Genomic DNA, 14,913 nt, shown 5'->3' with positions numbered 1-14,913 from the left:
AGTCTTTTCAAAACACACTGAAAAATAAACTCTGACATTGGAAACATGGAATTATTTCCACAGTTGAGGAAACCTTACATTACTCTGCATTGTAATGAAAGTTTACCAGGCAGCTTTGTATTAAGCCTATAGGTTATGGAATTGCATCTTCCTAAAACACGGTTTAAAACTTGTGTTTGTTTCTCTCTAAGTGCTTGAAGCAGGGTTAATTGATACATTACCCCCCTGCTTTTTTTAGCCTCCAGCATGCTTTATTTTTCCTAGAACCTGTGTACAATTAACTCTAGCAAGGCAGTACTCAATACTGTTCAGGTCTCACATTTTAGATTAACTACTTAATATTATAAATGTGAATGTACATCCTCATAACTGGGAAACTAAATGACATAGATTTACTCATTATTTATGTAACCATACAAAATTTTATATGCACCAGGAGCTTTTATACTATAGAATCTGACCTTACGAAACTAGCTTACATATAAAACACAGAAACACAGTTACCTTTGCTCATCTGTCCTAATCTAGAAAGTATTGCACCAATGCTTAAGATGTTATTAAAACAGATGAGTTCTCAACACAAGGTTAACAAACCTGAAGCTCCACCCTAGAAATACAAACCCATAAATCGAAAATTGTTTTGCCAGAAATAGGTTACGAGCAACTCTTACCAAAATAGTACTATAGGGAGTTACAGTGTTGACCCAAAGAAGACACAGGTTTCTCATTCAACTTTTTTTAATGGGTCTCAAATTCTGTGACAGATTTTTTGGTCAAGTTGTTTTCATTAAAAAGTACTGATTTTAAAAACTGATAACTTAAACTGCCACGCACAAAACATATTGTCCACAAAAACATTCTCCTTTCCTTCTGAAGGTTTTACAATGCATTGTTATCATTAACCAGTCTTTTACTATTAAACTTGAATGGCCAATTGAGACAAACAGTTTTGAGACTATTCTTCCACCACTGATTAAGACTGGGGTAGCAGGTATTGGGGATAATATTCATTTAGCCTTCTGAGCTTTCTGGGCAGACTTGGTGACCTTGCCAGCTCCAGCTGCCTTCTTGTCCACTGCTTTGATGAGATGACACCCACAGCGACTGTCTGTCTCATGTTACGCACAGCAAAACGGCCCAGGGGAGGATAATCAGAGAAGCTCTCGACACACATAGGCTTGCCAGAAACCATATCAACGATGGCAGCATCACCAGATTTCAAGAATTTAAGGCCATCTTCCAGCTTTTTGCCATAACGACGATCAGTTTTCTTCCTCAGCTCAGCAAACTTGCAAGCAACATGAGCTGTGTCACAATCCAGCACAGGTGCATATCCAGCACTGATCTGGCCTGGATGGTTCAAAATAATCACCTGAGCTGTGAACCCAGCTGCTTCCATTGGTGGATCATTTTTGCTGTCACCAGCCACACTGCCATGATGAATGTCTTTGACGGACACGTTCTTGACATTGAAGCCCACATTGTCCCCAGGAAGGGCTTCACTCAATGTTTCATGGTGCATTTCTACAGACTTCAGTTGTTACACTGACTGGAGCAAAGGTGACCACCATGCCAGGTTTGAGAACACCAGTCTCCACACAACCCACAGGGACAGTACCAATATCACCAATTTTATAGACATCCTGGAGGGGCAAATGCCAGGTTTGTCAGTTGCATGTGTTGGTGGCAGAATGCAACCCAGAGCTTCAAGCAGGGTGATTCCACTGGCATTGCCATCCATATGGGTGAATTTCTATCCCTTGAATCATGGCATGCTAGCACTTGGCTCCAGCATGTTGTCGCCTTTCCAGCCAGAAATTGGCACAAATGCTACTGTGTCGGGGTTGTGGCCAATTTTCTTAATGGAGGTGCTGACTTCCTTAACAATTTCCTCGTATCTCTTCTGGCTGTAGGATGGCTCAGTGGAATCCATTTTGTTAACTCCAACAATTAGTTGTTTCACACCCAGGGTGTAAGCCAGAAGGGCATGCTCATGGGTCTGCCCATTCTCGGAGATACCAGCTTCAAACTCACCAACACCAGCAGCAACAATCAGGACAGCACAGTCAGCCTGGGATGTGCCTGTAATCATGTTTTTGATGAAGTCTCCATGTTCTGAGGCATCAATGATGGTAACATAACACATGATGGTCTCAAATTTCCACAGGGAGATATTAGTGGTGATACCACGCTCATGTTCAGCTTCAGTTTGTCCAAGACTTAGGCATATTTGAAGGAGCCCTTTCCCATCTCAGCAGCCTCCTTCTTGAACTTTTCAATTGTTCTGTTGTTGATCCCACCAGATTTGTAGATCAGATGGCCAGTCGTGGTAGACTTCCCTGAATCTACATACCCAATGACAACGACGTTGATGTGGGTCTTTTCCTTTCCCATTTTTGCTTAGGTTTAATGGTGGTGTTGGAGAAGACTCTTGAGGGTCCCTTGGACTGCAAGGAGATCCAACCAGTCCATTCTGAAGGAGATCAGCCCTGGGATTTCTTTGGAAGGAATGATGCTAAAGCTGAAACTCCAGTACTTTGGCCACCTCATACAAAGAGTTGACTCATTGGAAAAGACTCTGATGCTGGGAGGGATTGGGGGCAGGAGAAGAAGGGGATGACAGAGGATGAGATGGCTGGATGGCATCACTGACTCGATGGACGTGAATCTGAGTGAACTCTGGGAGTTGGTGATGGACAAGGAGGCCTGGCGTGCTACGATTCATGGGGTCGCAAAGAGTCGGACATGACTGAGCGACTGAAGTGAAGTGAACTGAACTGAATGGTGGTTTTCACACCTGTGTCCTAGAGGCAAACCCGTGGTGAAAAAGCAATAAATTATTCTTTTTAAACCAGAAGGAATGAAGAGGCTGAGCCAAAGAGGAAATAATGCCCAAGTGTGGATGTGTCTGGTAGTGAAAGTAAAGTCCAAGGCTATTAAGAACAATATTGCATAGGATCCTGGAATGTTAGCTCCATGAATCAAGGTAAATTGGAAATTTTCAAACAGGAGATGGCAACAGCAAACATCAGCATTTTAGGAATCAGTGAACGAAAATGTGTGGGAATGAGTAATTTAATTCCGATAACCATTATATCTAATACTGTGGGCAAGAATCAAAGCCACAGTCATCAAGACAGTATGGTACTGGCACAAAGACAGACATATAGATCAATGGAACAAAATAGAAAGCCCAGAGATAAATCCACACACCTATGGACAGCTTATCTTTGACAAAGGAGGCAAGAATATACAATGGAGTAAAGACAATCTCTTTAACAAGTGGTGCTGGGAAAACTGCTCAACCACTTGCAAAAGAATGAAACTAGATCACTTTCTAACACCGCACACGAAAATAAACTAAAAATGGATTAAAGATCTAAATGTAAGACAAGACTATAAAACTCCTAGAGGAGAACATAGGCAAAACACTCTCCGACATAAATCACAGCAGGATCCTCTATGACCCACCTCCCAGAATTCTGGAAATAAAAGCAAAAATAAACAAATGGGATCTAATTAAAATTAAAAGCTTCTGCACAACAAAGGAAAATATAAGCAAGGTGAAAAGACAACCTTCTGAATGGGAGAAAATAATAGCAAATGAAGCAACAGACAAACAACTAATCTCAAAAATATACAAGCAACTTATGCAGCTCAATTCCAGAAAAAATAAACGACCCAATCAAAAAATGGGCCAAAGAACTAAATAGACATTTCTCCAAAGAAGACATACAGATGGCTAACAAACACATGAAAAGATGCTCAACATCACTCATTATTAGAGAAATGCAAATCAAAACCACAATGATGTACCACTTCACACCAGTCAGAATGTCTGCGATCCAAAAATCTGCAAGCAATAAATGCTGGAGAGGGTGTGGAGAAAAGGGAACCCTCCTACACTGTTGGTGGGAATGCAAACTAGTACAGCCACTATGGAGAACGGTGTGGAGATTCCTTAAAAAATTGCAAATAGAACTGCCTTATGACCCAGCAATCCCACTGCTGGGCATACACACCAAATAAACCAGAATTGAAAGAGACACATGTACCCCAATGTTCATCGCAGCCAGGACATGGAAACAACCTAGATGTCCATCAGCAGATGAATGGATAAGAAAGCTGTGGTACATATACACAATGGAGTATACTCAGCCGTTAAAAGAATACATTTGAATCAGTTCTGATGAGATGGATGAAACTGGAGCCGATTATACAGAGTGAAGTAAGCCAGAAAGAAAAACACCAATACAGTATACTAACACATATATATGGAATTTAGAAAGATGGCAATGACGACCCTGTATGCAAGACAGCAAAAAAGACACAGATGTATATAATGGACTTCTGGACTCAGAGGGAGAGGGAGAGGGTGAGATGATTTGGGAGAATGGCATTGAAACATGTATACTATCATGTAAGAATGGAATCGCCAGGCTATGTCCAATGCAGGATACAGCATGCTTGGGGCTGGTACACGGGGATCACCCAGAGAGATGTTATGGGGAGGGAGGTGGGAGGGCGGTTCATGTTTGGGAACACATGTACACCCGTGGTGGATTCATGTCAATATATGGCAAAACCAATACAGAATTGTAAAGTAAAATAAAGTAAAAATAAAAATAAAAATTTAAAAAAAGAAAAAAGAATCTCTTAGAAGAAATGGAGCAGCCCTCATAGTCAACAAAAGAGTCCAGAATGCAGTACTTGGGTGCAATCTCAAAAATGACAGAATGATCTCTGTTCATTTCCAAGGCAACCATTCAGTATCACAGGAATTCAAACTATGCGCAAACCACTAATGCCAAAGAAGATGAAGTTGAATGTGTCTACGAAGACCTACCAGACCTTCTAGAAGTAACACCAAAAAAAGATGTCCTTTTCATCATAGGGACTGAAATCCAAAACTAGGAAGTCAAGAGATACCTGGAGTAACAGGCAACTTTGACCTTGGGGTACAAAATGAAGCAGGGCAAAGGCTAGCAAATTTTTGCCAAGAGAACACACTGGTCAGAGCAAACACCCTCTTCCAAGAACACAAGAGATGACTCTACGCATGGACATCAACAGATGGTCAATACCAAAATCAGACTGATCATAGCATTTGCAGCCAAATGTGGAAAAGCTCTATACAGTTAGCAAAAACAAGACCAGAAGCTGACTGTGGCTCAAATCATGAACTTCTTATTGCAAAATTCAGACTTAAATTGAATAAAGTAGGGGAAACCACTATTTTCATGATAATACAGTGGAAGTGACAGATTCAAGGGATGAGATCAGATAGACAGAGTGCCTGAAGAAGTATACATGGAGGTTCATAGGAGCATACATGAGGTGGTGATCAAAACCATCCCCAAGAAAAAGAAATGCAAAAAGGCAAATGGTTGTCTGAGGAGGCCCTACAAATAGCTGAGAAAAGAAAACCGGAAGAAAAATGAGAAAAGGAAAGATACCCATCTGAATGCAGAACTCCAAAGAATAGCAAGAAGAGATAAGAAAGCCTTCTTAAGTGAACAGTGCAAAGAAATAAGAGGAAAATAACAGAATGGGAGAGACTGGAGATCTCTTCAAGAAAATTAGAGATACCAAGGAAACATTTTCATGTAAAGATGGGCACAATAAAGGACAGAAATGGTATGGACTTAACAGAAGCAGAAGATATTAAGAGGAGGTGGTGAGAATACACAGAGGAATTATACAAAAATGTCTTCATGACTGAGATAACCACGATGGTGTGATCACTCACCTAGAGCAAGACATTCTGGAATATGACGTCAAGTCACCTTAGGAAGCACTGGAAGTGATAGAATTGCAGCTGAGCTGTTTCAAATCCTAAAAGATGAGGCTGTGAAACTGCTGCACTCAATATGCCCACAAATTTGGAAAACTCAGCATTGGCCACAGAACTGGAAAATGTCAGTTTTCATTCCAATCCCAAAGAAGGGCAATGGCAAAGAATGTTCAAACTATTGCATAGTTGTACTCATTTCACATGCTAGCAAGATAATGCTGAAAATTCTTCAAGCTATGCTTCAATAGTCCACGAACTGAGAACTTCCAGATGTACAAGTTGGATTTAGAAAAGGCAGAGGAACCAGAGATCAAATTGCCTGCATCTGTTGGATCACAGAAAAAGCAAGGGCATTCCAGAAAAAAATCTGCTTCTGCTTCATTGACTACACAAAAGCCTTTGACTCTGTGGATCACAACAAATTGTGTAAAATTCTGCAGGAGATGGAAATACCAGACCAGCTTACATGCCTTCTGAGAAACCTGTACACAGGTCAAGAAGTAACAGTTAGAACCAGACATGGAACAACAGAACTGGTTGAGAACTGGGAAAGGAGTACGTCAAGGCTGTAGATTGTCACCTGGCTTATTTAACTTCTATGTAGAGTATATCATGTGAAATGCTGGGCAGCCTGAAGCTCAAGCTGGAATCAAGATTGCCAGGAGAAATATCAATAACGTCAGATATGCAGAGACCACCACCCTAATAGGAGAAAGCAAAGAAGAACTAAAGAGCCTCTTGATGAAGGTGAAAGAGGAGAGTAAAAAAGCTGGCTATAAATTCAACATTCAAAAAACAAAGATGGTGACAACTGGTCCTGTCACTTCATGGCTAATAGATGGGAATAAATGGAAACAGAAACATTGACAGACTATTTTATCGGGCTCCAAAATCACTGTGGATGGTGACTGCAGCCCTGAAATTAAAAGATGCTTGCTCCTTGGAAGAAAAGCTATGACATACCTAGAGGGCGTATTAAAAAACAGAGACATCAGTTTGCTGGCAAAGGTCTGTCTAGTCAAGGCTATGGTTTTTCCAGTAGTCATGTATGGATGTGAGAGTTGGACCATAAAGTCGGCTGAGCACCAAAGACTTGATTTTTTTCAAACTGTGGTGCTGGAGAAGACTCTTGAGAGACCTTTGGACAGCAAGGAGATCAACCCAGTCAACATAAAGGAAATCATCCCTGAATATTCTTTGTAAGGACTGATGCTGGAGATGAGCTCTAATACTTTGGCCACCTGATATCCTGATGCTGAGAAAGATTGAAGGCAGGAGGAGAAGGAGATGGCAGAGGTTGGATGGCATCACTGATTCAATGGACTTGAGTTTGAGCAAACTCAAGGAGATAGTGAAGGACAGGGAAACCTGGCAGGCTGCAGCTCATGGAGTCACAAAGAGTCAGATATGACTGACTAAACAACAACAACCACACTTGTTTTAGCCAGGACATGGAAGCAACCTAGATGCCCATCAGCAGATGAATGGATAAGAAAGCTGTGGTACATATACACAATGGAGTATTACTCAGCCATTAAAAAGAATACATTTGAATCAGTTCTAATGAGGTGGATGAAACTGGAGCCTATTATACAGAGTAAAGTAAGCCAGAAAGAAAAACACCAATACAGTATACTAATGCATATATATGGAATTTAGAAAGATGGTAATGATAACCCTGTATGTGAGACAGCAAAAGAGACAGATATATAGAACAGTCTTTTGGACTTTGTGGGAGAGGGAGAGGGTGGGATGATTTGGGAGAATGGCATTGAAACATGTATAATATCATATAAGAAACGAATCACCAGTCCAGGTTTGATGCAGGATACAGGATGCTTGGGGCTGGTGCACTGGGATGACCCAGAGGGATGGTACGGGGAGGGAGGTGGGAGTGGGGTTCAGGATGGGGAACACATGTATACCTGTGGCGGATTCATGTTGATGTATGGCAAAACCAATATAATACTGTAAAGTCAAAAAAAAAAAAAAAAGTACATGGACACCTACTAAAAAAAATAAAAAATAATAAGTAAAAATAAATAAAATAAAAACTAGAGAGTATTTTTAAATATATGATCACATTTGAAAATCTTTCTCTACCAATTTTTTTTTGAGTATCTGTGAGATACTACGTACTATTTTAGGTACTGCAGATTTTTCAGGTTTTCATGAAATAAGCATGACTAATGCCATCTCTCTCATTTTATAGAAGTCCAAAAAAAATTGAGTCAAAAAAATTTAAAAAGCTGAAATAACCAATCCATAATCTCACAACAGGGAAGTAATGAGATTAGGACTTGGGCCCGGATCCTATGACCTTAAATCTTTTGTTGTTTGAATTGCACAAGACAGTTTTCCCAGCAAAAATTCAATAACAATATGCTAAATAGGAAAGTGGTATTTTAAGAATATGAAATTAGAAACTCCATAGCTTTGGGGTGGAAAGACACTGGGCAGCAAACCTAAGGAATTGAATGTTTGGGCACTTAATTGATATGAGAGTGGAGAGAAGGTAAACTCATACATCAGGTCACTGAATCATTCATTCTTTCAAAAAAAAAAAATCTAACACCTACATACTAGGCGCTGAATAGACAGGGTTACAGAAATTATGAGGTTTAGAGAAGAATAATAGTGTCTGTGATGTCACATGTATGTGTGTGGTACTTGCTTAGTCATGTCCAACTCTGTGATCCCATGATTGTAGCCCATTAGGCTCCTCTATCCATGGAATTCTCCTAGCAGGAATATTGAAGTGGTTGCCATTTCCTTCTCCAGGGGATCTTCCCAACCCCAGAATCGAACCTAGGTCTCTTGCATTGCAGGCAGATTCTTTACCCTCTGAACCACCTGGGAAGTGATATCACATACATTGACATACATAAAGACAAGCAGGATAGTTGAAAACTAAAGTCAATACTTTTTTAGTTATAGTTTTTAGTTTAGTTTGCATAAAGAATGATTTATATAGAATTTGCATTTGTTAACACTGGAATTGAGAAGAGGAGTTATGTTTAGAATTAAATAATTGAGAAATTAGGATGGTAATATAGTTTAAAATCATAACTATAAAGCTAATAACAAGGGACATGTTGTGTGATTAATTAAAGGAAATGCCAGAATAGGCAAATATAGAAACAAAGTAGATTAGGGGTTACCTAGGACAGGATGGAAAGAGGTAGGGAGATTGAAAGATGATGGCTAAGGGCTATGGGGAAATGAAATATATATCCCCTGTGACTATACTAAGGTCCATTGAATTGTACCCTTTAAATGAATGAATTGTATGGCATGTGAATTACATCTTAACAAAGCTTCTAAATACAAAACCATAACTATAGTTGAGTTATCAGAGACATAAGAAATTAAAAAAATTCAAAGGACCAAAGAGACTGACTTTTAAGGAACAGTTATAATTAAATAGCAAGTGATAAATAAGATGGCAACCAATATATTCAAAATCTCATTGAGAAATGCCCTAGATTTGAAAAGCTAAAACATCACTGAGATAATTTATAGTGCCCATAAGAACACATATAGTATCAGAAGCTAAAAGTTTCAGACAGATAAGGTATGAATAAATAAAGGGGAAGTACAGTAAGTAAATCCATTACGATTATACAGTGGAAGTGACAAATAGATTCAAGGGATTAGATCTGATAGACACATTGCCTGAAGAACTATGGACAGAGGTTCGTGACATTGTACAGGAGGCAGGGACCAAGACCGTCCCCAAGAAAAACAAATGCAAAAAGGCAAAATGGTTGTCTGAGGAGACCTTACAAATACCTGTGAAAAGAAGAGAAGCAAAAGGCAAAGGAGAAAAGGAAAGATATACCCATGTGAATGCAGAGTTCCAAAGACTAGCTAGGAGATGAAAGAAAGCCTTCCTCAGTGATCAATGCAAAGAAATAGAAGAAAACAATAGAATGGGGAAAACTAGAGATCTTTTCAAGAAAGTTAGAGATACCAAGGGAACATTTCATGCAAAGATGGGCACAATAAAGGACAGAAATGGTATGGACCAAACAGAAGCAGAAGATGTTAAGAAGAGGTGGTAAGAATACACAGAAGAATTATACAAAAAAGATCTATATGACACAGATAATCACGATGGTGTGATAAGTCACTTAGAGCCAGACATCCTGGAATGTGAAGTCAAGTGGGCCTTAGGAAGAATCACTACAAACAAAGCTAGTGGAGGTGATGAAATTCCAGCTGAACTATTTCAAATTCTAAAAGATAATGGTATGAAAGTGCTGCAATCAATATGTCAGCAAATTTGGAAAACTCAGAGAAGTGGCCTCAGGACTGGAAAAATTCAGTTCTCATCCCAATCCCAAAGAAAGGCAATGCCAAAGAATGTTCAAACTACCACACAAATGCATTCATCTCACATGCTAGCAAAGCAATGCTCCAAATTCTCAAAGCCGGGCTTCAACACTACATGAACTGTGAACTTCTAGATGTTCAAGCTAGATTTAGAATCCAGAGGAACCAGAAATCAAATTGCCAACATCCGCTGGATCATTGCAAAAGCAAGAAAGTTCCAGAAAAACATCTACTTCTGCTTTATTGACTATGCCAAAGCCTTTGACTTGTAGATCACAACAAACTGTGGGAAATTCTTAGAGAGAAGGGAATACCAGGCCACCTGACCTGCCTCCTGAGAAATCTGTAGGCAGGTCAGGGAGCAACAGTTAGAACTAGACATGGAACTACAGACTGGTTCCAAGTATGAAAAGGAGTACGTCAAGGCTGTATATTGTCACCCTGCTTATTTAACTTATATGCACAGTACATAATGAGAAATGCTGGACTGGAAGAAACAAACACAAGCTGGAATCATGATTGCCGGGAGAAATATCAATAACCTCAGATATGCAGATGACACCACTCTTATGGCAGAAAGCAAAGAGGAACTAAAAAGCCTCTTGATGAAAGTAAAAGAAGAGAGTGAAAAAGTTGGCTTAAAGCTCAACATTCAGAAAACAAAGATCATGGCATCCGGTCCCATCACTTCATGGGAAATAGATGAGGAAACAGTGGAAACAGTGTCAAACTTTATTTTTGGGGGCTCCAAAATCACTGCAGATGGTGACTGTAGCCATGAAATTAAAAGATGGTTTTGTAAGTCTTTTTTCTTCTGTTGTATTTCTTGACTATATAAGTCCATTTAACATTTGTTGTAAAGCTGCTTTGATGGTACTGAGTTCTCTTAACTTTTGCTTTTCTGTAAAGCTTTTTATTTCTCCATCAATTTTGAATGAGATCCTTGCTGGGTACAGTAATCTTGGTGGTAGATTTTTCCCTTTCAGTACTTTAAATATATCCTGCCATTCCCTTCTGGCCTGTAGAGTTTCTGCTGAAAGATCAGCTGTTAAGTGACAGAGTTTCCCTTGCATGTTGCTTGTTGCTTCACCTTTGCTGCTTTAAATATTCTTTGTTGGTGTTTAGTCTTTGTTAGTTTGATTAGTCGGAGAAGGCGATGGCACCCCAGTTTGATTAGTATGCGTCTTGACATGTTTCTCTTTGGGTATATCCTGTATGGGACTCTCTGCACCTCTTGGACTTGATTAACTATTTCCTTTTTCATGTTGGGGAAATTTTCAACTATAATCTCTTCAAAAACTTTCTCATACCCTTTATTTTTCTCTTCTTCTTCTGGGACCCCTATAATTCAAATGTTGGTGCATTTGATATTGTCCCAGAGGTCTCTGAGACTATCCTCAGTTCTTTTCATTCTTTTTACTTTATTCTGCTCTTCAGAAGTTATCTTCACCATTTTATCTTCTAGGTCACTGATTCATTCTTCTGCTTCAGATATTCTGCTATTAATTCTTTCTAGAGTATTTTTAATTTCAGTAATTGTATTGTCTCTGTATGTTTGTTCTTTAATTCTTCTAAGTCTTTGCTAATTGAGTCTTGCATTTTCTCCATTTTGTCTTCAAGTTTTTTGATTACCTTTACTATCATTATTCCGATTTCTTTTTCAGGTAGTTTGCCTATTTCCTCTTCATTTATTTGGACTTCTGTGTTTCTAGTTGAATTTGTTCCTTTGTCTAGTATTTCTCTGACTTTTCTTTTTCTTTCTTTCTTTTTCTTTCTTTTTTTTTTTTTTGTAACTTGTGTTTAAGGGCTTACTCCTTGGAAGAAACGTTGTGACCAACCTACATAGCATAGTCAAAAGCAGAGACATTACTTTGCTGACTAAGATCCGTCTAGTCAAGGCTATGGTTTTTCCAGTGGTCATGTATGGATGTGAGAGTTGGACTGTGAAGAAGGCTGAGCACCGAAGAATTGATGCTTTTGAACTGTAGTGTTGGAGAAGACTCTTGAGAGTCCCTTGGACTGCAAGGAGATCCAACCAGTCCATTCTGAAGGAGATCAGCCCTGGGATTTCTTTGGAAGGAATGATGCTAAAGCTGAAACTCCAGTACTTTGGCCACCTCATGCGAAGAGTTGACTCATTGGAAAAGACTCTGATGCTGGGAGGGATTGGGGGCAGGAGGAGAAGGGGACGACAGAGGATGAGATGGCTGGATGGCATCACTGACTCGATGGACGCAAGTCTGAGTGAACTCCAGGAGTTGGTGATGGACAGGGAGGCCTGGCGTGCTGCGATTCATGGGGTCGCAAAGAGTCGGACACGACTGAGTGACTGAACTGAAGTGAACTGATTCCCAGCCTTTATGGTTGAATTCTTTCTTCTTTTTGGTTTCTGCCCACCAAAGGTTGGTCCAGTGGTTTGTGTGAGCTTCATATAGGGTGAGATTTCTGCTCAGTTTTTGTTTTCCCTCTGATGGGCAAGGCTGAGTGAGGTGATAATCCTGGCTGCTGATGATTAGGTTTGTCTTTTTGTTTCGTTTGTTGTTAAATGAGCCGTCCTGCAGAGGGTGCTACTGGAGGTTAGGTTATGATAGATCTTGTATTCAAGTGGTTTTCTTTATGTGAGTTTTCATTATTTGATACTACCTAGGGTTAGTTCTCTGGTTGTCTAGGGTCTTGGAGTCAGTGCTCCCACTCCAAAGACGCAGGGCTTGATCTCTCTCCAAAGACCAGACTAGGTCCAATCTACCAAGAGGAATTTCACCTGAAATGAAAGGCCTTTTACTTGAGTTCCAAAAGCCAGTGTACAAGAACACAACAGAGATCTCTGACTCAGTGGAAACTTGGTATTGCCTGCCGCATGGACAGTCCTCCTTGGATTGCAACACATGACTAGAGGGTCTGTCCTTGGCAGTGGTCAGCAGAACTCTGCTCAATTTTTAATTAAATTGTTTTTTCCTATTGAGTTTTACTAATTTATATATTTTGGATATTAATCAACCCCTTATTAGATAAATGACTTGCAAATACTTTCTCCTATTTGGTAGGTTTTCTTTTCATTTTGTTAATGGTTTTCTTTCCTAAGCAGAAGCTTTTCAGTTTGATGTAATTTCACTTGTTCGTTTTTTCTTTTGTTTCACTCACTTTGGGGCTTCCCTGGTAGGTTAGACAGTAACAGCCATTCGCTTTTGGTGTCAAATTAAAACAAAACAAAACAAAACACCAAGTCTGATGTCAAGGAGCTTACCACCCAAAATTTAGGGTCTCTGGTCTTACTTTTGAATCTTTAATGCCTTTTGAGATAATTTTTGTATATAGTGTAAGATGGTATTCCAGTTTCTTCCTATTGCTGTGATTTGTGTGTCTAGCTTTCCAGTATGATTTATTAAGGAGACAAAAATGGTAATTCTCAAAATATATTTGATTCTTAAAGGAAGGAGATGATAAAGTAGCTAGTAGTGATGGGGGTAAGTAGTAAACTAAGGGATTTTATACATGTATTGTTTGATTTTTTTTTATTAAAATACCCTTGATTTATAATATTGGATTAGTTCCCTACGTAGAACATAAGTGAATGAGTGATAGTCACTCAGACGTCACCAACTCGTTGAGACCCCATGGAGTGTAATCCGCCAGGCTCCTCTGTCCATGGAATTCTCCAAGCAAGAATACTGGAGTCGGTTGCCATTTCCTTCTCCGATATACAACATAGTGAGTCAATATTTTTGTAGAGTATATGCCATTTAAAGTTATTATAAATAACTATATTCCCTATGCAGTAAAACATATCCTTGAAGCTTATTTGGAAAAGACCCTGATTCTGGGAGGGATTGGGGGCAGGAGGAGAAGGGACTGCAGAGGATGAGATGGCTGGATGGCATCACTGACTCAATAGACATGAGTTTGGGTAAACTCCGGGAATTGGTGATGGACAGGGAGGCCTGGCATGCTGCAATTCATGGGGTCGCAAAGAGTCGGACACGACTGAGCGACTGAACTGAACTGAAGCTTATTTACTTTATAGGCAGTAGTTTGTACCTCTTAATCCCCATTCCATTGGGGAAAGGACTTGGGGGAGGGGCACAATAGGGGAAGAGGATTAAGATGTGTTGTTTGATATTTACTGGATACAAACATGAAAAAATTTTTTATACTAGTGTGGGGAAAATTCCACTTAAAAAAAAAAAAAAAAAAAAAAGGTTGAGTATATTAGAGAAAGGATAGTGACAATTCCTGAAAGTGAAGATGGAAAATGAGATGCAAAACTTAGATAGGGCACTTGACATTGGTTATTTAGCTTTGAATAGCCAGGGCTGTTTAAGCCATTTACGGGCCTGGGGGTGTGTGGTATATAAATGTAAAAGTCTCATTTAATGACAGAGGCTCTCATTTAACGACAAATAGGCAAGGTCAGGTAAAGGTTTCCTCATTTAAGATAAAGGAGGCTTCTGAATATTTGTAGGCAGGGGAAATGAGTGGACACCGAGAAAGGAAAGAGGAGGTATGCAATGTCTTTAATTGCTACTCTGTAGACAAAGACAAGCAATTATGAGGAGAAGAAAGGAGAAAGGACTACTGAGTTGCATAAACTCACTGAAAGTCTTTTTTATTATTTTATGGTTTTGTATGTCTCATTTTCCAAGTCCACAACTTTCTGCATTTGTCTAGTTTGCATTGTTTTTCAATAAGTGTAGGAAACCAGTATTCTCAGGTTAAGATTTACTTTGAAAAGTAAACATTAACAAGACTAGTCAGTTCATAATCCTAGTTCAGATGTATTTATTTTT

General features: G+C 39.4%; 1 pseudogene; it reads right to left on the bottom strand.

Annotated features, from left to right (window-relative positions):
* Positions 1-1,007: 1,007 nt before the first annotated feature.
* On the bottom strand, positions 1,008-2,394 carry LOC138095232 (elongation factor 1-alpha 1 pseudogene; annotated as a pseudogene).
* Between the last annotated feature and the right edge of the window lie 12,519 nt (positions 2,395-14,913).

Source organism: Capricornis sumatraensis, chromosome 19, assembly GCF_032405125.1.
Source record: "Capricornis sumatraensis isolate serow.1 chromosome 19, serow.2, whole genome shotgun sequence".
NCBI lineage: Eukaryota > Metazoa > Chordata > Mammalia > Artiodactyla > Bovidae > Capricornis > Capricornis sumatraensis.
Note: the sequence above shows the minus strand (reverse complement) of the source record. Positions and strands in the feature narration are given on the sequence as shown.